Genomic DNA, 25982 nt, shown 5'->3' on the forward strand with positions numbered 1-25982 from the left:
AGGTTTCGGCCACTGGTTTTGGCATTTTTCGAGGGAAATATGTTATCGTAGAACGATAACTTATTTCCCTTGAAAAAGGCCAAAACGTCGGGCAGTATACAATACCTATTCTGATTTGAAAGACCGAAAAGCCGAGGAATAAAAAACAAAACTTTAGCTATTACCTGGTAAGTCATGAAGTGCATATATACACTCAGGTGTTTTACGCGGGGGATACTGGCCGACTAAATGAAAACCGCACAAATAAAAACCTTTCAAATTTTAAAAACCGCGTGAATGAAAACCGCGTAAATTTAAAAATCAGCGTAAATGAAGACAGTTAAAATTAAAGAATCCGCATTAATGGAAACCGCGTAAATTCAAAAATCCGCGTAAATTAAAACCTCGTAAAATCGAAAATCCGCGTAAAAAACAGCGTAAAAAAATACCGCGCAAAAAGTATTGCGTAAAAAACCTGAGTGTACTTCGTCTTATCAGTATCTGGCATCGACTTGGTACCAGATATATTTCGCGTCTAACTGAAGCCTAGTGATGGGATAATATCGAAACGCAATTCGTGACTTACTAAATATGGTGCCCTTCGCGTGTAAAAGGATGTTAACCTAATTTTCTCCCCTAAGAGTGATATATAGCATTTAGAATAAAAAATGGATTGCAAAGGAAAATACAAAAAATGCGCGTGTTTCATAATTCAAAATACTGAAGCGATATACTAATGCAAAATTTCAATCTATTTACGATATCACGATATTATTTTCATTTATTTCGAAAACAATTGATTGAGATATAATTCAAAGATTCAACTAATCATAAAGTTTAAGCAATAATAGCTTTTGCTATCGGACCACAACAAAAATACATAAAACTGAGTGGTAAGTCATAGATTAAGATGATTTGATGAATAGGTTGTCGTCGAGAAACTTTTAACTTGCACACCTACTTTCTTCTTCGCAACGTTGCTTTCACTATAGTCATTTCAATACAGTGCAAATTATATTCGTTAGAGCATTACAAATAATTCTACGATGGATACATGGAAAAAAATGTTCCCAAAATTTTAATTAAAGTGCCATGAATTCCGGAACAATCATGTTTTTACGTTACGAACAAAAATCATGTGTTTTATAATCATGTTCCATTTTTATTCAGTAACCCCTAACTAACCCTTTTATTAGTTATTTATTTTGTGAACTTCATTCACGGTTTCCGCCATGCTGTTACCACGCCGACTTTCTGTAAGTGAACTAGTTCACAGCTTTATGAACGTTATTCATAAAACCATAGGCTTAATCGTGATTTTATTCATAGCTTTTGGAATATTATTCAGAGTTCGGCTATGCGCCGGGAACTGATTCGTGATATGTTACATCTTAAACATGGTCTGCTTTTCGTGGTTGTGAAGTAGTTCACGAAATCAAAACCTATTTTCTCGTGAGCTATTTCACGAAACTCGGAATATTATTCATGAATCCTTTCAGTCATGAACTAGTTCATGCTTCCTAATATACCAGTCACGATTAAATATCCGTGCTGGTGAAATAGTTCACAAAATCATAAAATCTTATTCATGTATATGTGAACTAATTCATGTTGTCTAGCGAATTAGTCACTACTCACACTTCATGCTCACAATGTCATGAAACAATTTTAATGTATTCGTGGACTAGTTCATGGTTCCTAGTATCATAGTTACGACTTACCATTCGAGTTCGAGCAATAGTTCACAAAAACGAAAAACATAGTTCATGTATACGTGAACGAATTCATGAATCCTAGCGACTGACCATTCGAGCTCCTGAAATAATGCACAAAATCATGAAATCTTATGCATGGAAACGTGAACTTCTTCATGATTCCTAGTATAATAGTCACACCTGACCATGTGTGCCCGTGAAATAGTTCACAATATCATAAAATATCATTCATGTGTTCTTGAGCTGGTTCATGATTTCATGTATAATTTTCACAACTGACCATTGATTCTCGAGAAATAGTTCACAAAATTATAAAATATTATTCATTGATTCTTGAACTGGTTCATGATTTGTAGTACATGATTCACAATCCATCTTGAGTGCTTGTGATATTTAGAAAACATTCGTAATAATTTTCAATTTCATGCAACTCTGCAAGTGGTCTTCAAATTTTCACGTGATCTATTTCACAAAATTTGATTTTTATCATAAAATATCGTATAGTTATGTCCAACTTGCAGAGACTAGTAATAGGTGCGAGCAGTAGATATTAGAAAAAGATTATGACCTTGAATATCGTTATTCATTTGATAAGGTTCAATGTGACGTCTGGACATAAAACTAAAACTGCGGTGTGCACCAAAATTTATATTATAGTACCACAAATCGTGTTTATGATGTAGTTCACAAAATAGGATACCGCGAATCAGTTACGCTTTTATGAACCAAATCATATTGTCATGTTACTCAGAGTAAAAAATCCGATAGTAATCAAACATGAACATGAGTCACATTACTCCATGTGTCAAATTGGGAAGTGAGCTCAAAAATAAAATATCTTGATAACGTGAGTATAACTTACGAAAATAATGACCACGATCCTGACATCATAAACATAAATTACACTACTTGTGACTGAAATATCTAAAATCGTGACTACGATCCTGAAATCCGACTGTATCGATTTTGTTGGTTATTTTCGGCAAATTTGTGACTAAGAGAAACGAAAGCAATGAAATTGAAAGACGAATAGGTATTCTAGAGCGAATCAGTTATAAACTTAGAACGGATAACTAAAACTAGGCAGGCTCATATGGACATGATCGAGTCCTAGTTTTCCGTTCTAAGTTTAAAACTGATTCGCTTTAGAATACCTATCCGTCTTTCAATTTCTTTGCTTTCGTTTCTCTTAGTCTCAAATTTGCCGAAAATACCCAACAAAATTGATACAGTAGAACCTTGCGGCAATTAAAACATAGTAACATACGATCCTGAAATCATGAACACAAATCACTCTGGTTGTGACTAAAATATCACGATAACGTGAATAATAATTACGAAAATCGTAACTGAAATCCTGAAATCATAAACATAAGTCACATTACTCTGACAGAATAAGCCATGAAATCATTAACATAAATCGTGCTACTTTGCCAGAATAGTATACTCATGAATAAAATATCACAGTGACGCGATGATACATTTTTAAAATCGCGACAAAGCTGCTGAAATCATGAACATCATTTTGATTGATATACTACAAATCAGTGTATCTCCAAAGTATGAACAAGAATCATAACAAAAATTAAACATGTCCAGGGAACGACAGTAACCCTACCAAACATTGCAATAAAACACAATGTACATTTTTGCGCGAACTAGTTTTTTTGAAAATATAGTTTCATGAACGCGAGGTTTAATTTCAGAAACTTGATTACGATTTTCGTAAATCGTTCAGTTCACGTGATTTTTTGTTCATGAATTTATGAACAGATTTTTTTCGTGTATATATACATGGTGATGTTCTGAACTCCTAAACCAGACCGACCACCATAATTTAAAGCTGGCAAAAAATAAAGCTTTTTATTTTTCTAAATATGACAGTGTTATAAATAACATGTGTTTAACAACCAGGGACACTCCCCTGCAAACTCACAACTACTACATTGAATCGTCCATAGATTTTGAAAGATACCAGAAAAAGATCGCATGAGATTGTATGCAAACTCATTCTCGCTGCAAAGGTGCACCTTATGGCGTCTGGCAACAGTGAAATACAAATAAATTAACATGGTAATAACATGTATAACATTTTCAAAAACCTTACTAGCCAAAAAAGCGCTCATCCCTAACATTACCCGAGTTGTACCACAACGACGGCCTATCAAATCAACCAACATCGATACAACACACGCCCCGATCATTTACAATCCATATTTTACGACCCCGGCATCCAGCCGGTCGCATTACTATCAATCCAGACGAATTTGATTTAATTATATATAATTTTCACAACTTAACATAAATTTTATCCACCTTGAATCACTGGCTCTGACACTGGAGGCACATCATTCGTCTGCAACCACCGGCGTCTCTGATGAATGGGGCGCCTCGGACAAGTTCAGCCAGTCGATGTTTTCTGAATGGATCTAGCACGTAGGGCGGACTGTGGGGGAGATGCAAGCTGCGCAACGCAGTCCGAATGCAGATGCGCAGTGCACTGCTATTGTCAGAGTTTAGGTAAACAAACACACAATCTCAATGATCAATGTAACGGTTTGTGGCGCCACTTTCCAAAGGCAACGCTCAACCTGTGATCACGATCGATGTTACGTATGAGAATATGCTCAATGGGTCGAACCGAGAATGCCAACCGATGACGGTCGGAATGGCGGAGATGGTGAGAGGTCTTAATTACAGTTTTCCTCCCATGGGCGCATATGTCGATCCGATCCAACGACCAGCTTGGAAATATGCACCGTTGCACCGCCGCCGATCAAACAGGCTGTTCGTAGTCTATTAAAACAATAATTATTCATTCAACGAACGACACCAATATCGCCGATCGAGCTGTATGGCAAAATTCTGCTTAACTTTTTGTGTATTACAAGCTGATCATAATTTTCTGCATAGTTAATGAAGCACATCGAAGCTCACTATTAGGTAGTGGAATTACCTCACGTTAGAAACCGGGGACTTGGCTTAACAATCAAAACCAGTCGTTCACCAACACACACACACACACATCGCACTGCAATCTTGCTCACATAATGAGTTATCGGTTAAGCCCACAACGTAGGTCTCGACATCACTTAAAATTCAGCACTCGCATATTTTCCTCTCCAGATGGTGGATAGATCGTTGCCCGAGCGAAGAACCGACCGTCAAGGGTGACAATTGCAATTTCCATCCATCGTCGTCTCAGGCGCAACTTTTGCCAACTATCGGTCGGTTGGTCGGTCAATTGAACGTCGTTTGGTGCTGTGGTGGCATTCAAATGCGTCTCATTATCTTAGTCTTCTGATTCTCCCTCACGACTGATTATTATCAGTTGCAGTTGCGCTTCACTGCGATGTTGAAACCTACCGCGGCAGTCAAGGCGCTGACTATTTTCGCAGGCGGTCAAGTTATGTTCGATAATTGTTGTTCCCTTTAACTCTAACCTAAATTTTATTTCACCAGTTAAGACTGCAAAAGGGAAAAGAACAATGAACGGACAATTAGATTTTATTTGACATTCAACAGGCCAATTTGATGATATTACCGAATTGAGTAGAGCATAATTGGAACATTGATGGAGAATTGCAACTCCACCAGTTTCCGTTGATTTTTAATGACTTCAACACAGCACAAATGAAAATTTATGTTATTTTTGCTTGAGGCTGATTCTGACTGTGGTACGAATCAAACCACTTGTGTGAGACCAGTTTCGATCATAAAAAAATTAAAATTGGGTTGAATTCTAACCTGAAACATGCATCAGTGTCGCTCACAGTACCAGTTCTTTTATGAGCTCTGTTCGATTCTCAATCAAAAACGTAATTAGTGAACATCACTGTAAAGGAATTCTCACAAACGTTCGCGCGTAAAATATTCCCACTAACCATACAATGCAGATTAAATTTAAGAATTTTAGAAAATTCCACGGTAACTCAAAAGAATTTTGTTGAATCCGTATAAATTCCAAATTGTTGGGTAGTCTTGAGGGGTTTGTGGATGCAATACTTCGAACCGGAACGATTCATAAAACTTCCAACGCATCCTTTTTCATCCTTTTTATCGCGTACGCAAATTTTTGCGATCCACCTACAAAGACTACCGTTGCCTTTCGATTCGATGTTTCCGCCCTCTGTCATTTCCGGGAAGTATGGTTACAGACAGTAACTGAAGAATGGGAAACGTTATTCTTTTCCTAAATCTGATACCTGGTGTTACTGGTGATCACATCCACGCTACTTCGGTTTGCTTTCATCTCGGTAGCAGGTAAGGGTGGGCGACTAATGCGCTATGAAACGAAACGCACATTTGTAAATACTATGTTGGTCGCAAAAATAAATCTCTTTTTGATGAAAGCACTTACGCGTAATAGCATCAGATTTCAAAAGGTGTCTCTGCCGTAGGGATTAAGACAAATATTTGTAAAATTTGTTGTTGTTAACAACTGCATTTTCTTTTGTGCTAGTTTGTTTATACGAGTTCCAAGGCAGTTGGACAATACGTAGACATAATTTTTCAATAATATGTTTAGAATCTTTTCAAAAATCTAGCTTATTCTAGTTCATTCGCGAAATCAAAAGCCTCCTTTTTCCTAAGCAGGTTAATTGATCCAAATATGGCTATGGTTCAAAATTATTTCTAAAAAGTTGTACGTTGAACAAACATTTAAGGTTTATCAAGTGTAGTAATTATGAAATGACTACTTAGAATCCATTTCTTCTTACCTTTTAGTGTTCATCATACCTTGTATTTCTATACCCCTTGGGGCAAAATAATTGCATGATCATTTTGTTTTAGTACATATCACCGTCCACTAGTACACCAGAAAACCTACCAAACATTTCCTTTACAATTTAATACCATTGATTAACTTTGCTTTGTAATTTGCTGGGCAGCAATGGTGCGAAATCCCAAATTCTGTTACTTGTAATTGTCAATTTGCCGAACCCAGCGTTCAGTTTCAACGCCTCCCTCTTTCATTCATTTCTAAGCTGACTGGAGTATCGTGACTGTAACAATGCAAGAACACCTTATATACGTCTTATCAAACTAAATCTTTTGAAAAATCTGCATGATCCACCAAAGAGTCGATAATTGATTTGAAAAGGTATATACGTGTTATTTCGAATACTTATGACTTTCTGCTAGATTCATCAAGATGGTGAGTACATCGCTGTCGGTGTTTCATTTTACACTTAGTACCTTCCGTTGGACTTAAAACATATTAATCTAATATTCTGCAATAAATTCACCAAGCAATTTTTTACAAAATAAGCAACATTTCCTGGCGGTAGAAAAAACTGAAGAGGACAAGGAATGAGCTAGGTTAGACTTCCTCACTATTTCCAAATGGCTCCCACTTCCACTACTTATAAAACATGGGGCACGGTGAGGACCAGATTTATTGCAACAAAATTTACTATAACATTCTTAAATTTTCCTCAGTCAAAAGTTCCACACGAAAACTTTTGACGTCTTGAACACACGACGCCTACTTTGCGACGGTATTGAAGTGCAAATATAAAATCTAAATTCACATGTCATAATTCCCCAAAAAAAATTAATTCTGGTGGGTTAAACTAAAAATCTACGGATCTGACCTCATGCAAAAGTGGCCACACTGTCAGTAGCTCCAAGCCATCGCAATTATTTGTGCGTGAGAGCTACTCTCAGCTCTTAGCGAAAGGCACGTAGCCTGCTAGGATTATCCGAATATGCACAATTTTATTTTCTCGATTCTGATGGGGTGAATGGAATGAATAAGGGCATCCGTTCCGAATCGCGACTTGTTCGAAAAATGAGTTAATTTTTTTTTTGGAAATGTTTCTAAATGGTCTCTTTTATAACCACCAATGAAAAAAATCGTGAGGGAGGGAGCTTTAAACTCGTTTAATCTGAAAAAATAAGTTGTTCTCAATAACCTTACTAACAGTAGTATCAACGACACGACTAGGCACTAGCATTCTGAAATTGTATCCCAAATCTGATTACCCCTCAGTGACTCAGATAACTGGTACACGCAGAAGAATCAGGTCATTTTGAAACAACAAAACGTTTAGTTGAATTTAAAACTTGACGAATCACTGTTTCAAACTGAAATGGGTGTTTCTTGAAAGCACATATTTGGTTTAGTTCAACAAATACTTTTGTTTGTATTTTAAACAGTAACTCTGTTGAATCAAAATAAAATTTGTTAGATCTAACTGTTCCCTTTGTTAAAAACTAACATAATCTTTGCTTGATTTCAACTAAATTTGAGTTGTTCTCTCCTTTGCATGATACGAAAGATATTTTTTTGTTTCTTCGAACCTTTTTGTTAGGTTTTTTTTATAATTATTAAATTTATTTAGGCCCAAATGCGGTAGCTCAACAAGACCGATTGTTCGTTTTTTACAATAAATAAAAAAAACAACTATGTTAAGTTTTTTGTCTCGTTCAGATGCAGCTTTCTGCTGCGTGTTGAGATCCTTTTTCTAGGGGGCGAAACATTGCCAGTGTTGTCCACTGCCATTTGAGGTTCGATCCGTTTGTCTTCTTTTGCATTGTCGTTCATGTCCATGTCCTCATCCATACTACTTTCCTGCTGCTCGCGGTCAGATGTTCCAGTTTGTGCCTTACTCTTATCGGTCGTCATTGTATGTTCGTATTTTTCGGCATTCGTTTCGTTGTTGTTGTTGCTGGTTGTTGGTGCTTGATCCGAAGATGTTGGTTTTGCAGCTGTTAGTGGTTTAGCGTAAGATGGTTCTGGGCTGATTTCAGTTGGATTGGTTAAGTTTTCCTTGACAGTTTCTACGCAAGGTTTTCAGAGGTGCAGCTTCTTCGTGCAGAAATGGCACGCAGGAATTTGCCCTGGGTACGTGACTAGTGATGTTTGATGAATGAGAACATCGTCACTTCCTAACGCTGTGACGGTTATGTATGAGGGAATTGGCTTGGTCACACGCATTCTCACCACACGAACACCGTTAGGGATGCCCGGGAAAAAAATCCTCCAAGTCTCATGTGTAACGGAGTCTACTTCTCCGTATTTTTGCAAGCATTTTTTAATCGCACCGTCAGGGGTTCGCGTAGCCAAATCATGGACACGAACTTCTACAGCGCCGTTCTCGATGTATACGGGAATGCTATATTTAACATTGCCGCATTCGGCGGTGTGCTGCATGTTGTTTCGCGAGGCGAATGACTCAGCTTGGTTAATGTTGTTGAACGAAATCAGCACGCAATGTTTGATATGATGCATTTGTAGGGTTTTCACTTCAGCCAGATTGAGTTTCATCTGCACTTTTAATAACTGTTCCACTTGCCGAATGGCTGGTCTTACGGGGCATTTCGAAAAATCAACAGCAACACAGTTCGACCGTATCTGGGTTGCTTTATGCTGGGCACCGTCACTCATCACTAAATCGCACAGTAGGTATAGGCTATTGTTATATGGATTGCTTGCGTGATAGGCACCGATTGATTTTTAGGTAGAATTGACTGTTTCACTTGCGCGGGACGATTTTTTGCTTCTGCTCAGGGCGAGATGTGAAGACAAACTGATTTTTTGTTAGGTTAAACATATCATGATTTTGTTCTTTCAAACGAAATATTTGTTTTAACTATTGATAAACCAACAAATGAATTCGTTGGTAATTTCAAGCAACAGTATTGATTAAATCAAACCTGAATCTTGTTTGTCACTATATCAAACGGGAAAATTGTCATTTAAAAAGAAAATTTGTTTATTCTTAGTGATTTTTTTTTCTGTGTGCACTGTCAAAATTGACTTTTGATTTGAAAATTCATAAAACTAGGAACGCCGATGGATCTGTTGTTATTTTTTCCAAATAGCATATGCATAGTTACCATTGCAGCAACACTTGGTTACGCTTTGTTTTGATTATAACGTTGACAAGAAATAGCGAAATATTTTTCTTCCTGGACAACGTTTACCAGGATTTCCGAAATATGATGAATTACTGCGCTGGGGATGTGAAGGCCAGTATGCAAGACCGGATTTACCCCCGCTGCTTTAGTTAGAATATTTGAAATCGGTGACACCTATCCGACGCACAGAGGAGTAACTAGAACAAATTCCTGGCCAATAACCAAAAATATTTTTTTCTCGATTTTTAGTTTCGTTATATTTTATTTACATACCTGGAAGCCTACTGAATAACGTGGTAATATTAGGAGTACGTCAAAAACTGTTAAAGAATTTTACCATAGATGCAAAATGGTGATATTTTAAGGGACTTCTTAATAATTTTCATTATATATCCAGCAATATCGCTTTCAAGTGATGATGACTGTATTAAATAAGATAATATTATTACAAACGTAGTTGAACACAACCATTTGTACAACTTAAGCCTAAAATTAACTGAAAATAGTGGTATTACTAAACATTACTGTACAACTTTCAAAAATACGTTTTTTTAAATATTTTATTCCAAACTTGAATGAAAAAAAAGTTATATAAACGCCGAGATCCGTCAAAGTGTCTGAAGCAGAATTACAGTACAAGATTCCAGCTATCCAAAAAACATAAGAACTCTTCGGAATTGTCCGATCTACAAATTCCAAGCGATTTGAAAATATTGAAATTTTTACTAATTTGAGATACACCGAAATACTATAGGGCCAAATACTATGTTTGGAAAAATGTATCCCTATGAAAACCTTCACAGTCGTCCCTTCCCTTCTCCCTTTTTCACTGATCATTTGTTTAAACAACTAGAAAAACAAATGTATTCACAAAGATCTCCTCTAAATTACTATAGTATTCGAAAGGATATAGAAAAATGTCCTTTGCACTGGTTGGTGGATATATGCCACATTGTTCTAAAATCTAGTTATTGTCTATTTTTAGTTCATATTAATGCATAATAATATCAATAGCAGCAGAAAATAATTTTGGCCAGGATTCGACCCCAGTTATTCTTCTGTGCGACGGTCAACAGTCATTGAACCTGACACATTCAGAAATCGCTGAGGAGATCTGGAGATCGAGACGAAACAGAATGCGAATGCGGTCTGCCAGTTGAAGCTAAGACCAGAGGTACCATAAGCAGTACCGTTGAGATCTGTGGACGATTTGCTATCGGGGAGGATGATCTTACCACCGGGCTATTGTACTTGGTATAAGAATCTGTGCTCGGTAAGTGTACGTGCATTTTCGAACTAGAATCGTTGATTTATTTTTGGTTTTGAAATCAGCACTACAGATCAGTTCGGAAATGTACACAAAAAGAACTTTGAGGCACTGGGTAACCTGTAGAAAGAAATAGAGGAAAACATAAACCGAAAGCTGAAGTCAAGCAGAACAGATGACGTATAGAAGGGCATTGGGGTTCGGTATAACATTGATCTGAAGGATTGGAAAACTCGTTGAAGCTTCCTCATAAAATCATGCTTCATCCAATAGGGTAAATAATACGTTGTCGTGAGTTCAGCAAGCAGACAATCTCATCGGTACCGACAAGATGACAGTGATGGAAATTACAAGGATATTGTCCTACTATAGAAATGACATACCGAATTTCTGGACAGCTTGTGGTTTGTTTAGGAAAAGATAATCTTTCGAAGAGTTTGAGGAAAGCAAATGGATGAGGAAGAGCAACGTAGGGCAAACAAATTGCAGTGTAAAATTTGTGGCAATGAATTCAATCAATGTATTCAACTTATATTTAAAAATGCAGAGCAGTTAAAAGCTCTATCAGTACAAGGATTCCTTAATTTCTATTGTCACAAATCAGCTTGTTAGCTACGAAAACAGGCACTTTGTAAAACATACACACAAATATGTGACATGTTTCAAAGGTTCAAAATTTTACGAAAATAGATTGATACTACAAAACCCGAGTGTCGTATGTGGTCGTGAGATTGTTATGAACATCAACCCCACATGGTTTCACATCTGGACGTACGGCAGTAACGTACCTTCTGTTTCAAACATCCTACAATATCGTACACAATAAAGAGTATGAAATGTCGTGATAAACCAACTCCAATCTCCCGCTTTTGATAAATCGAACCACGGTAAAATGAAGATATTTTTAGTCAATAGTAATTTTTGTAATTGTTTCGACCTTACTTCATGAGAGAGATTTACAGGTACCCACATTTACTTTAACGTCAACAAATGCCTCATGGAAGGCAACTGGTACTATTGATGTTTCTACTGTATTTCAATGATGAGCTTTTAGTGCTGAAGACTTCACGACTGTCCTTCGCGGATGATCTCAAGATATTTCAAGATCCAATTTTCGTCGATTGGTATAGAAAGAACCGTACCGTGTATACATCTGCATTAGTGCTCGGTGAGCTCATTCTCACGAAAGAAAAATCCGGTTGGTTTGAACTATCTGCAGAAATGTAATGCGTCGAATTTATTTTGCATGCACGAGACGACAGGGTCTCTTCACGATTGTCCTGGTTTTTTACTCGTCTTATATGGTCACCCTATCTACAGCGAAGATTCGTTAGATGGGTCGATTGACAGATACCAAAAACCAGGAAAAGAGAATAAGAGGAGTGTAGAATGCAACTGCTCACATTTTCACCTATTGTCTGCTTAGTTGTCAATGTGAATTTGACATCCAGTTACTTTTTAGTTGGGGCACGACCCAATTAGCGAACATCCAACTAACGAATTTGTGCTGTATTTGGGAAGGTGGTAAACACGATGTTTGTTAATTATAGAAAGAGCGGGACTACTCCGTCATTCACATTAACAAGTTTATCAAATCGAATAGGATTCCAATTCCAGAAGTCTGGTTACAAATAGTCCTGTCAAAAAATGAATTATTCTGTGTGAGGGGGATTTGATAAATACACACTACGACCAAAGCCAGATGTGTAACCAGGTTAAACATTTAAAAAGACAAATTTACAAATTTAAATCAGTATTTAAATTTAAAATTATTGTCACATATCAAAGTTGAAATCATTAAATTTTACTATTTTATACTCAAATTTGCATCAATATTTTCTAAAAGCCTCAAACAGCAGTAATAAATATTTCATAAAAGATCTTCGAACGTAGGTCTTGATTTCATGAGATGTATTATACATATTATACATTATACTATAATAGTTATAAACACAGAATCCCATACAGTTTCCTGGCCGCAATTCGGCCAACAATATTGAAGGTCGACCAACATCCTCTGTGGATTGCAAGAAGGGATCACTGTCTCTGGGCCCTATTCTCACAGTCACGTCACTTAGTGACTGGAAGAAAATTTCCTTCTAGTCATTAGGTGACGTGACTGTGAGAATAGGGCCCACTTTCTAATCCAACATCCGAAGAATTTGGCTTGAACGAGGTCGATGGAACTGACATTTTCGTGCATTGGAAAAGGAGGCACGCAACAGCTTGTAAGCTACTGCTTCGTTTCTTTGCGGGCCGCAGAACCAACTTTGCCTAAAAAATAGCATGAAACAAAAAGATTAATGTTTTAGTAGATTTATAAGAATTTGATAAAGGGATTATTTAAAGGAGAGATTTAGACTTAGATTTTGATTAGGAATTATTAGGAAAGATAAAAAGGGAAAGGAAATGTAAATACTTACCAGAAAATGATGATAACGCGCAGACAAGCTCGTCTGTTCTAAAAAAAAAACCAAAATGACGGTTGAACCTGACTGCATTTCTGGAAGGGTTTCCGTCTTGGAAATTGTATAGAATAGAGGTAATACAAAAGAGCGAAATTATTGTTTCGCCGTCTATTTAAAAAAAAATCGATAGAGAATAAAGTTTGTTTCTTGGTATGGAAGAGCTAACAAAAGGGTGGCAAAGGTTACAAAAGCTCTAGAATTTGAATTTAAATTTGTAAAGCGCGAAAGTGAACATCGTTTTTTTGTTTTAAAAATATTGATTGTGTTTCATCAACAGGACGGGAGGTTTTGGAATTGAACCAGTTTGGAGTCTGCGAAATTGGTAAGATTGGTAGTGATCGCAAGAAGAATAGTGTAAATAGTGTAAACAGTAGGCCTAAGAATTGTATATAGTAGTTATAAGAAAGTAAATTTGAAAAATTAAAGGAAGTATATTAGAAATTTAAGTTTTAATTTTTCCTTTGAATAAAGTGTATCCCTGAGGAAATCCAAGTTCGCTGAGTGGTTCTTTGGTTCTTTGGCGCACCGAGTTTCGCGACTCAAAGGGGGGAGTTTAATTCTCGTAACATTATAAGCACCCGTTAATAGCCTCACACAATTCATTTAAGTGCTTATCACTTTCGATTTGTTCTCTATTTAACGAAATAAACCACATTTCGTTATTTTTCATAATTTGTAGTACTCTTCCCAAAAAGTTTTGTTTATTTTCTATTAAAATTCATCGATTGCTTGGATACGAAAATCGAAGCAGTGTTGCGCGAGAAATTCATTTTTCATCATTACCGAGGGGTGACTCGATGTACTGGTAACTGGTGATAAATGGCTCGGATACTTTTTCTTCGGTTTATTTCATTGAGTTTCTGGTCGTATCGTTGGTAGTATTGCGCATGAGAAAGTGACGTTTAGGGCGAAGTTAGTGTGGCGCAGCTTGGTCGCATAGCAGACCACTGCACAAATTTTAGTTCATTTATTTAATTGATGATACAGAACACACTTGTTATTTATTTATACCAGCAAATAAAAGCATCATGATAGCAAACACGTAAGAAAACGATAATTGATTCAAGCCGTGGATCCAGTCAATACAGCTCTGAAATATTGACATCCTCGTGTGAGCTTGGAATAGAAACTAGTTTAAAATCACGCCTGCTGCGCTAAAACATATACTGTGGTTGCTTACCTCGTCGTTTAATCGTTCAGTGCAACGTATTCATTCAGTTATTTTGGTTCAAATTCAACTTCAGTAGCTGAATATTCTTGCGATGCTGGCTATGAGTGGGATTATCGAGCACGAGCAAGAAAACATCAGGTAATTCACTTATGCTAGAAAATGTAAAAGAAGCCACTTTCTGCCTACAATTTGTCCTTATATAACAAATGAATGTTTTGGTTGGTTAAGGGGATCCTCTGAAATAATTGTGCAAAAAGTGCATAATGCTTGATATTTTTATAAAGAAGTAAAATGACTTAGATATATGCGCTATTCTGCAAAATTTTTATTAAGGTTTCATCTTTAAAGTCAAAATACTCCAGTATAAAGTGCCAACAATGGCGTCCAAAACGGCGGCTCTCGCCAAACCATTACACCAATCAACTTCACATTTTGCCCGTCTAAAAGAAGACAACTTTCCCCGGCGCTGTAACGCATAAAATCGCAATATTTTGATAATTAACGATTTTTTACAGCCATCCAAAGTGAAAAAATCATGCGAAAAAACGATACTTTATTTTCAAGTGGCCGCCATGTTCTTTCTATAACGAATTTTTTCATGTTTTTAGATTGAGACGCCTCTATAGAATGTAATCTTTAAGATCGTTCTGGTTTTCTGATTGTAGACGAAGAATTGCGACCTGTATCGTGCCCGCAGATGAGTTTCAGAACACCTTTTGCTGGAGCCGCTATTTTGGACGACCTTTTGAGGGACTTTTGAGACAATCGAATGATGTATATTCATCAGATTTCCCATGGCGTGATGCGACAACATTGGATTTTGCATGTGGGTGAACAAAATCCATTTTGGAACGGTTTGCTGATTTTATTCCATCTCTACTGAAATCTTACTGTGAACTAAAAAACTTAGTGGATGTAAACAAAACATTCTGAAGAAAAAGTGGGCAGGATATGATTCGTTTTAATCATGTATGAAAAAAGGTACGCAAGTTACAGTGTCGCAATCATTGTCGACTCACCCTTCAGTACATACTTAATTTAAGCAATCAGCAAACAATACTTTTCCTGAGACTTCAACACAAGTGACGTTTGTTTTGCTGAAATTTTGCTGACTGTTTCATTGTGTGGAAATTACCGAATTGAATTGAGTGTGATTGACCGAAATGAATTGAGTATTATTGTATTTAAGCAATGCTTGTTCAAAGCGCATAAATATTCAAAATTTATTTTCTCTAAAGATTTTCAACAATATTATCTGGAAGCTCTGCTTCTATCCGAGTCAGCGTTACAAGCAAGCAACGTGAATGATAAACTAGTGTGTATTGTTTCGAGAATGAACAACCTAAGGTTATTTTGAAAGTCAAGACTGATCCCAAAATCTCTGAGAATAAAATGAATGCTAACCGCTGCACTGCTGAAGAATCCGTCTGCGAAAATGCTACAAATGTTACCGAAAAAATAAACCCACTCAAGCCCCAAACAGCGGTCGACCAGACCTGATGAAGTTCAATTAATTTATCTTGATCAACGATGAATCGTTTGCGAAAGTTCAATTCTAGAGCTCATTTTTTACAAGGCTCCTGCTCACCGCAAATTTCCTAGCCAATTCAAGTTTATTTTCACGAAAAAGAATAGTGGTTTGGCAAAGAATCTGATACTGTGGCAAGAAAATCATCATTTTTGTGACGGATAAGATTACGAATTTGAAAGCGGGGGGGGGGGGGGGGTACCATAACAAACAGATTTCAAGAATTAGTGTAATCAGCTAGCCAAGACCGTGACTTAATAAGGCATGCGCCGGCTGATACGGGGCATCAACAAAAAGGAGCGAAAGTTTCTTCGAAACAACGTCGAATGAATTGTTTCTGTTAGTTCTATGAGAAATATGTTACACGGTGCTACAAAATAAAAATAATTGAATGTACTTTTAAAGTTATGTAGTAAAGGTTGTACGTCTGGTCGAATACCAAACAAAATCATGTTTGATGAATTTAATATACCCTCAAAATCTTGATTTATAACAAAAAACGATTTTTCGGAACTTTTGGCAATAAATTTTTTTTACGCGGTCATTTTTCAACCGATTTTAAATTTGTTGAGTATTTTGAAAAGAAGAAGAAAGGACCTTTCTAAGGACATGCTATGTTATGTTCTTTTGTTAAAAGTACTATGTGGTTTTGGGACAACAATATGAAAGTTATCATTATTTTGCTAATTTTTCATTAAAAATGTGAAAATATCTCTACATTTTTATTGGAAATTGTTTTAATAAAAATTTAAGGAGAACATTTAATTCCGTATCTAACGATTTATTTATGATCAAAATCAGTTGAAAACTGGCTGTTATGCATTTTAAAACAAAGACGGTTCCTAATAAAAATGTTGAGCCAATTTTATATTTTAATGAAAAAAATAGCAAAATAATGGTATCTTTCATATTGTTGTCCCAAAACCGCAAAATACTTTTAACCCTCCGGAAGTCGCGCAAATGGCAGCAGCCGCTGGTGCGCTAAGACGATTTCGCTAGATTTTCAGAGCAGCGTGCACTCAGTGCACTAGCGCGACTTCCGGAAGGTTAACAAAGGAACAAAACGTAGCATACCGTTGGAAAGGTAATTTCTTCTTCTTTCCATAACACTCAAAAAATTAAAATCGGTTGAAATATGACCGCGTAAAAAAAGTTTAGTGCCGAAAGCTTCGAAAAATCGTTTTTTTGCTATAAATCAAGATTTTGAGGGTATACAACATTTTTCATACATGGTTTTGTGTTGCATTTGATGAGATCTACAAACTATACTGGGTCTCTTGAAAAGTACAAAATCCTTGTAGCACCGTGTTATTGTTTCACATTTCTTTTACAAAACAGTATTTCAAAAGCCTCATAAAATAAATAAAATTAAATAACACAAATAGAAAAAAAAATTGGTAAAAACTATTTTTTTTATTAAGGGGAAACATGTTAAAAAAAATCTTTGCGCGTGAAGAGCACAAGATCTATAACTAAATCAGTTATGAAATTTTCGTTTCGTCTTCGTATCATCAGAAACCGACACTAACTTAGTGACAGGAATAAGCTAGCGCCAGATTGAGGCTAGCTACAAAAAGCGAAAATTCCTCGGGTTTAAAGGGTTTTTTTGTATTCGGTGCCAAAAAAGTTTTTTTTATTTGGTTTAGTTGGGGACAGGCTCTTCGGCCCCTATGACTAGATACGTTCTTTATAGTTGAATATTAAAAAAAAAACTTGTATTGAAAATGAAATGCATAAAACGATTTTGATTTTTCAATCCCTTCGCTGATAAAAGAGGCAAAAATGGTTTTAAATACGGACCTTAGAGGCGTTCGTTAACACCTCAATTTCAGTGTACTTGTTTACATTGGTTCAAGCAATATTTTTCGTAAAATATGTTTTCTATAAATATAAATAGCAAAAATGTGCTCCATTTTTCCGTGCCAATCTACTAAAAAAATGTACATATATCATGTGGATAAGAAAAATAACAAAGCTTGTTCATAAATTTAAATTAAGCAACGTTATATTTCTTAACAAAATAAAGTAGACTACCTTGGTAAATTCGACTGCAAAACAATTTTCAAATTCATTCGAGAATTCTCCACATGCACCCTTATTCCGATATGACAATTTTTCTCCATGTGAATGCAAGCTGTGTCACAGTAACTTTTCCAATAAACTAATATGCTTTAAATCTGTTCACTCTAATTAGAAATCGATACCATCCTTAACTTAAGATTCTGCGAACCTGCATTACAACATTTAATTTGCGAAATTTTTATCAACTTTGCAGCCGCTCCTACTGATACTGACGTTCATTGCTAGTCGGAGCTCGAACGTTGGTGACTGGCTCATACGATCAGCACAAATGAACCCAAGAACAGTTTAATATCAAAATATGTTTTAAGGACAGAAAATCGTATTTTGTATTCATCCATCTCACGAGAGAAACACCGAAACATTAATCTAGCTTTAACGAAAAATTTATGTTTTTTGCGTAGTTGCTCTTATAGATCATCAAGTCTAAAATATATTAAACTTGAGAATGACATAGTTTTTCTCAAAGCCACACTCATGAAAATGTATATCGAAAGTTATAAATCATAGCATAATGTACACACCTGTTGTTTCGTATCCGCTTTCATCCCAAGAATATCTAATCAAGCCAACACATTGACGATACAATATTCTCCCACTTCCGAAAATAAATTCTCTAAGAATGTGCCGACAGTATCACCTGTTCGATAAATCCACTTTACGGAACTTTCACTTAAACACTCTTCTGCCTCTCCACTAACGTCCGTTAGTCAGCAGCATAATTTCTTCACTTGCCACCAATTTGCTAGGCCACAACTAGAAACACTCGTCAGATCTTCTCACTCACGGTAATCTCCACCTAACCACCGAGTAAGTTGTAAAACACCAAGCGCGCGCGTTCCACCGGAATCAACCGTTAGTCCTACCCGCGACGGTAGCAAAAGCGATGCGAAACCACTGACAGACGAGGAAAAACTGAACCACCGAGCGTCGGTGCTTTCCACACACAACACAACAGTTGAGCTCCGGGTATCGCCGTCGCCTCACCGTCACATCGCGTTGTAATGCTTGAGCTTGTTGCAGCCACGACCGACCGGCCGGGTCGGTATTCTTCCCGGCCGCTAGCTGCGTTCGTGTGATTGGGAAACACGTGTTGCTCTCCAGCAGCGTTGCATTCCGCCACTGCTGGCTGAGACTACGATATTTAGATCGGTGTCGCAGCATGCGTATTGGGCAGTCGCAGCAGTTACGGCGCGGGCCTCGCTGTTTGAGTACTAGTACAAATGGAACGAACTAGCTGCAACATCAGGAAGCGTTGGCGCGGTAGAATGAATACAAAATAAACTGTCGCCGGAGATGAAATAGCGGTTCTGTTCAATGTTTACCTCTAATCGTTTATGATAAGAAATTTAGCACACCCTACGACGATGGAATCTGCAAATAATGGGAAAAGTGCACCTACTATAATGTTCTAATAATAGCTCAGTAGAACGGAACAGAACCAACAGATTCTGTTTGGATAACGAGATGAATAGAATTTGCATAACCGCTCCGGAGACTAAATTTGATACATTTGTAGGAACTTTCTACCAGCAGTCATAAACAATTATGGAGCAAAACGAACTTCTGACGGTGACGAGATTTCAACCACATTTTGCTATATTATGGAATGAATTTTATTGCTGCTACAAATGCAGTAAAGTTTATGCCACATCGTTTCATTGTGAAGCTGGGTTGATTCTACCGATGCGTTGGGGAAACCTACTATCATGTACTAACCATTTGTTTGTTTGTCTCCCTCACAGAAATAAACTGGACCACAGCTGATGAAGTAGCGAAAGGGAGAAAAAATTTCTAATTAATTCTACCCAGACGATAGTAAAGCTGATAACGACTAAAATATAATGATATCAATCCGATTGCCCACGGGAGATGATGTTTGATTGTCACCTCAGACAGCAAGTGCTGGATGTGTAATACTGATGATGCGCTGGCCTTGATGACTCTTCCTGGCCTTTGTTCGACTTCAACGGCAACAATAAAATGACGACTGGTACCTAGATTCCGCCTGAAATGACAAGAGAAAAAAAAAGTTAAAAAATGATAACACTTCCGGTGAGATTGACATGCTGGGTTTTCTCAGTTGACGGGGTTTGTTTTTTTATTTTTGCGAAAGAGCGATTTGTTCACGCTTCTCTATCGCCAGCGAGTTTATTAGACTATGTACATATATGTTCTAGGACGCTGCTCATTTGGACAAGTGCATAACGAATAACAAGAACACAAGAAGAAGAAATGATAAACTGACTGCAGCTTCAAAGTTGCTCAACGTAACGAGGCAACTACTGTTAACTCAATAACTGCGACACTATCCAGTCGCAAAACACGATTTATTCCAGTCACGTTTAAACATTCTATCACAAATCAAATTTGTCAAAAAGTCAGTCCAGAGAACTAGCCAATTGCATAAAAAATCGTGTCCAAACAAATTCATCCGCAGGCAGTGTTCGTTCGATGTATATCAAAACACTGTGGAAATTGTACGTTACCAAACCGGTGAAAGTTCAGACCACATTCCATCACTAAGGACGGGTATCGGGCGCACAAATCATACACAACTTGGCGCAGATCTTTCCAGTTACACGGAAACACACGACACAGTCGCCTTTATCAATTGCAGAATCCGTCCCTTTGTGTGTAGTTATACCTACCGGATACCGGCAATGATTCATTGCATAATTCATGAGCAAACGGTTGTCCTTATTCGAATTCCGATCCGAGCTCCAAATAGTGGACAGCCTGTTGTGTTCTATTACCAGCTGAAAAGCCATGTGTCTCCTTCACTTGAGGGACAAGGTCGCCCTTTTCTTCCCCTGTGTAGGTAACTACGGACGGAGTGGTATTTTTGTTTTTGACTGTCACTCTCAGTTTTTGTCCGAAGATAAACAGGTTGAAACTGTTGCTGTAGCCCTCGGGAAGGAAATAGGGCCGGGTAATGTGTTTTTGATTAGTTTTCTGTTGCCTTGTATTTTAAAACCAGGATAATGTTTTTTATATTTGTTTTATTTTATTATCGTCTGCAATATACTACATTATGAACTGAACACATACATAATTTATATTTTCGACTATTTCGCTTTTATTCGTTGCTTAAGAGGGGGTAGGGTAAGTTATGTTTGGTGAAAACAAATATGGTTCATATACCAGGCACTAAAATTGAAACAGATACTAGCAATATGCATAAATTTTGTGAATATGAATTCAAAGTTCATATTTATTTGTTCTTTTGATCTCCGTATGCAAATCAAACAATACATATTTAATAAACTTCAATTGACTTTGTACTGGAAGAAAACTTTGCTCAAACACACATAAAATAGACGCCAAAAAATTGTCCGAACAAATTCCGTTCAAATCCAAAACACTGTAATCAGTATCGTGTGTGACCTCTAGACTGCCCAGAAAAATAATGAATTTTTGAAAACTCAATCGGCCCACCCCTGAGTCGATTCCTAGTCCCACCAGGAGTGCTTGCTCCAAATTTGAAGCAAATCAGACAAGTCTAGCTACCGGACCAACGTGCTTGAAATTTGTATGGGATTTTTCGACAATTTACATGGAGAAAACCCTCTTGCACACATTTTCACCGCTAGGTGGCACTGTATACATCAGATTATCACCAAAAGCGAAACTTAAGAAGATAATTTTATTATTTACAACTCTGTCGAAGACTGCAAAGAGATCCGACTCCAACAGGAAAAGTTATTAAACTTTTAACGAAGTGATGTCTGAGTCAGTTTTGCATGGGACCTAGCAGTGCATGATAGTGTATTAGTACTAGGTTCTAACAAACTAAACATTTTTGTGGATTAATGGTTAGATTTAGCTGAATAGTATGTTCGGAAGAATTGCAGTACATAATACGAGTTATGTTTTGGTTAGAAAATTTTAGTTCAATCTGTGACCGCATAGATGGCGCCAACACTAACTTTTCAACGGAGATAGATAGAATATCGAAATGTTTGGAAGAATTACTGCAATATTCTTGTTCTACAACTTTGTAGAAGACACTTAATTTCTATCTCTCTTCGTTGAAAAGTTAGTGTTGGTGCCATCTATGCGGTCAGATGTGGAACTACAATTTTCTAACCAAAACATAACTCGTATTATGTACTACAATTCTTCCGAACATACTATTCAGCTAAATCTAACCATTATTCCATAAAAATGTTTAGTTTGTTAGAAGCTAGTACTTATACACTACCATGCACTGCTAGGCCCCATGCAAAACTGACTCAGACATCACTTCGTTAAAAGTTTAATAACTTTTTCTATTGGAGTCAGATCGCTTTGCAGTCTTCAACAAAGTTGTAGATAATAAAATTATCTTCTTAAGTTTCACTTTTGGTGATAATCTGATGTATACAGTGCCACCTAGCGGCGAAAATGTGAGCAAGTGGGTTTTCTCCATGTAGATTGTCGAAAAATCCCATACAAACTTCAAGCACGTTGGTCCGGTAGCTAGACTTGTTCGATTTGGCTCAAATTTGGAGCAGACACTCCTGGTGGGACTAGGAATCGGCTCAGGGGTGTGCCGATGGGTGTCATTTTTTTCTGTCACTCTAGTGACCTCCCTTCGCAACTGTTCTCATTTATAGAACCAACTTCCTGGTTGTCTTTGGCGGATTTATTCCCCATTCCTTTAGGATGACTGTTTTTAGTTTATTCATGCTAGTAATTGTATGTTCCTGATTTTTTTGCTCGAAATAGTCCCACAAATACTTAATAAGGTTTAAAACTGAAGACTGGGTAGGATGAGAAAGTGTCAATTTAACGTTGTACAGCAACCATTCCTTTATCACCGAAGGCTTATGCTTCGGATCATAATCAATGTTTCACGTCTCCTCTGGCATCCCACAGGCCCCTCTTCTTTTTTATTTTGTACATAAACAACAATTTGAGCTGCGTACAATGTAATCGATTTACCAACTACGCTATGCCCGTCCCCATAAACGACATTTCTTTAAGGTCAGATTCCTCCAAAGGGCAGGTAAAAGTACATATATTAAACTATTTAAAACATTTTTTTGGTTATGTCGGCTCTGAAAACAGTTGCGCTCTAACTCGTTCGAATTTTTGGCGAGTGTCATCATTTCTTAGAAACGAATCGTCTGAAAGCAAAAAACAAAATAATTTCATATTCTGTGTCGAATTGGCTCTGGTCGGTACTACAATGAAACATTTCCACCGAGGAAAAAAACAAAATTGCGGACTTTTTAATGTTCGACCCGAGTTCAAAAAAGGGTCGAAAATTAAAAAGTCTACCATATTGTTTTTTTTTCTCGGTGGAAATGTAGTACTGACCAGAGCGAATTCGATACAGAATATGAAACTATTGTTTTGAAGTATTGCGTCTGCATTCCTTCTCGCGATGTGGAGATTGACGGTGCTGTAAGTGATGCGGGTCTAACTGTCGATGTTCTGATGAATGATGGAGTTGGCCGCTTTGAGGATCCTTACCATTAATCAGATAAGATTTTAATTTGAATTGCTCCAATTGCAAACAACTAGGACATACGGCCACCTACTATACCAACAAGCAACGGTGCGACAAATGTGCGAAACGCCATGCGGATGCTGCTTGCAGTAGGCCTGCTGAGAAGTGTGTTTAAACTGGAGCGATCCACCAAAGATCGCTCCAGACGCTCTTACGCAGAAATGCTCCGAAAGAGCTGCTCCATCTACCCCCTAAAACCCATACGATCTCTTCTCAACTGACGATCTCAAACGACCCTTACGAGGGGCATTCTTTGGCTCCGCTTGGAAACTCTAGGAAAAGACCTAATCCAAACTCACCCGAACTTCCCTGTAATGGTTGGTACAAAATAAAAATAATTCATCAACTAGAAGTGCTGATACGAAGATAATACCTCATATGGAGGGGTACCTTTAGGGTTCAAAAAATGCTACTCCTTCAATCGCATCAACCTCCCTTCGACGTCGGGCATTGAAATTGTCTCTTGCCAAACAACAATCAAATGCATTGCTTCTATTAACATTCCTCCTAGGGCCATGATGGGATACCGAAGATTCTCCAACGTGAATGAACACCTTCCCTCGGCCCGCCTGCTTCTTGGAGACTTCAACTCCCACGGTACAGGGTGGGGCTGTCTGTACGACGATAATCGATCTTCGACAATTCGAGACCTTTGTGACAACTTCAATATGACAATTCTGAACACAGGGGAAGTGACACGGATTCCTAGACCACAAGTGCAAGCAAGTGCACTGGACATTGTATCTCTATCCTCGATTTCACTACGGTTAGATTACAAGTGGAAGGTAATATCTGATCCCCACGATAGTGACCGCCGCCGCCCTATGACCTCACACGAAACATTGATTGGAAGAGCTACGCTTCTGCGATATCCAAAACTATCGATTCGACACAGGTACTTCCCCCGGAGGAAGTGTATAAGTTTTTGTCCAACTCGATTCTTGATACCGCGATTCAAGCTCAGACGAAATGAGGGCCTGGCGTGAACAACGTTCTCCCAGCCTGTGGTGGAACAAAGAGTGCTCAGACGTACACGCGGAGAAGGCTGCCGCGTATAAAGCCTTCCGGAACGACGGGTTAGTCACCAGCTAGCTACTATATGCAATATTAGAAACGCGAATGCAAACTAGTTGTTGTTTTTTTGCGATAAATGAAGATTTTTAGGTTATAGAGCATTTTTCATACATTATTGTGTGTTACAATTGATGAAATCTATTTATAACCTATACTAGCTCATTTGAAAAGTACAAAATCACTGTAGCACCGTGTAATGAACAGTATATCAGTAATCATTGTAGAATCATTTTTTCTAGCCTTCGTCTGTTTAGTGAAATAAATAAATAAACAAAAAATAATGTCATGAACAGTACAAAAAAAATTTCAATAGCCCATTTTTTCACACTGGCCTGAAAATTCGATTTAAAAATGTTTAAACGATACATCGTAGGATCAATGAAGCCAAGTTACCGACTCCAGGGACACCAAGCGCACCTCAAACCATTTGTTGAGCTCTCTAGAAGGCCCAAAGCACAAGTCGAAATGTTGACGAATATAGTGAAACAATCGATGCAATTTGTAATCTTGACTACAGTACCGATACTATAAGCAATATTGGATTGATAGTTGGTAGATATTTTTAGGACGGACCAAATTCAAAATACAGCCTTAATTGTAAGTAGAAGACTTCAAAGGGAAATTCATCTGTTCAGTACAAAATTCTTTCGCTGTTCATTCCTGTACTGTATATTTATAAGGACTGCGGCGATTCACGGACACATCTATGGCAGAATACTCATATGGTACTTATTTACGAGGGTCTCCTCATCAGTGGCTCTTAAAAATGTGTTTTTTAGGTATTTTTTTTGAAAATTAAAACAAGAGAAACAAATGATCTTCTGTACATTTTTGAATATATATTTATGCAACTACAAAAAATTTGAATGGCAAAATAAATAAAAATGATGGATATATAAAATGACATTGCAAAAAAACGCGCTTTTTTGAAATCTCAATACGCACCATCTCTTTACATTGCAACAAATGTCAAAGTAAACTCAGATGCCAAATTTCAGATCATTTGGACAACTTTTGAAGTTTCGCTTGAAGTTTTTGACATTGGCACTATGGGAAAATATGAGGAAAAAATATATTAAATGGTATAGCTTTTGAAGTGGCACACCGAAACTAGAATTTATACCTTTTTTTAAAGGAAACATTCTTAGCTTTTCTATGGAATGATTTACGTTTGAGACTGGAGCTGTAGAGATAGGATCTCGGAAAGCCTCCCCGTCAGAATCACTCACTTCAATTGCAGACGGGTAATGTCACCCACTTAGACACTGCTTAAGGCCAATTGCAGCGGGCCGTGATTCTGAATATTCAGATATGTGCAGGTGTAGGGACTTCACGAAG

The 25982-nt window shown here is 37.3% G+C and overlaps 1 protein-coding gene across 8 annotated transcripts in view; it reads right to left on the bottom strand.

Annotated features, from left to right (window-relative positions):
* LOC131683786 (calcitonin gene-related peptide type 1 receptor) overlaps positions 1-19005 on the bottom strand; it is a 282470-nt gene extending 263465 nt beyond the window's left edge. For 6 of the 8 annotated variants that reach the window (XM_058966083.1, XM_058966082.1, XM_058966087.1 and 3 more), the window contains exon 1: positions 18598-19005. The gene's annotated coding sequence lies outside the window, so the exon portion shown is untranslated. Of the gene's footprint in view, positions 1-4010; positions 4128-18597 lie in introns of those variants that run through there. The other 2 variants (XM_058966086.1, XM_058966081.1) reach the window with 2 other exon arrangements.
* Positions 19006-25982: the final 6977 nt, after the last annotated feature.

This window comes from Topomyia yanbarensis, chromosome 2 (assembly GCF_030247195.1).
Source record: "Topomyia yanbarensis strain Yona2022 chromosome 2, ASM3024719v1, whole genome shotgun sequence".
Lineage (NCBI taxonomy): Eukaryota > Metazoa > Arthropoda > Insecta > Diptera > Culicidae > Topomyia > Topomyia yanbarensis.